This window comes from Oryzias melastigma, unplaced genomic scaffold (assembly GCF_002922805.2).
Source record: "Oryzias melastigma strain HK-1 unplaced genomic scaffold, ASM292280v2 sc01200, whole genome shotgun sequence".
Taxonomy (NCBI): Eukaryota; Metazoa; Chordata; class Actinopteri; order Beloniformes; family Adrianichthyidae; genus Oryzias; species Oryzias melastigma.
The window spans coordinates 10,021-10,794 of NW_023417784.1; positions in this window are offsets into that span (position 1 = coordinate 10,021).

Consider the following 774-nt stretch of genomic DNA (forward strand, 5'->3'; position numbering starts at 1 on the left):
CGTCAAATCATCACTGCGTTGAAAGAGGAACTTCTCTTTTCTTGTCTTTTTTTTAGTTTATATTTCAGTTTTTATCATGTTCAGAACTTTTTATAATGAAGTATTTTTAATTTTTTTAATTCAATGTTAAGTGTACACTATTGTTGTAATAATCTGCACTTCTTTTCTATTTTCACTACATTGCTTAACTTGTAGCTCACAACATCATTTTTGTTCTTTGTTATCCATCCATCCATCCATCCATCTTCCAGTCCGCTTCTTCCCTTTCGGGGTCGCGGGGTGCCGGAGCCTATCCCGGCCACTGATGGGCGAAGGCGGGGTACACCCTGGACAGGTCGCCAGTCTGTCGCACGGCATTCTTTGTTATTGTATATGTTTTCAAAGTTCATTTAAGCACATTATTTTTACAGTCTATTTTTATCAACATACTTTTTTAGCATAATTTTCAACTTTTTAGTCTTCTTTTTTATTTTTTAGTGTTATCAATATTTTTTACATTTATTTTTTTATGTTTTATTTAAGCTGATTAATGTTGTCTAATATATAAGCGATTTTACCATGTTATTAACCACTTGTGATACTAACTATAATAATAACTATTTGTGAAATATTCTGCGTTTTTAAAAATATATTTAAGCACTTAACAATCATTTTTTTAACTGTCAACTCATTTTGAATCATTCCAAAGTTTGATGGGTTTTTGTTGGAGGCTCATTTTAATATAGTTAAAAAAAAATAGAAAAAGTTTTTTTTTTTTTAATGAAATTTGTTTTT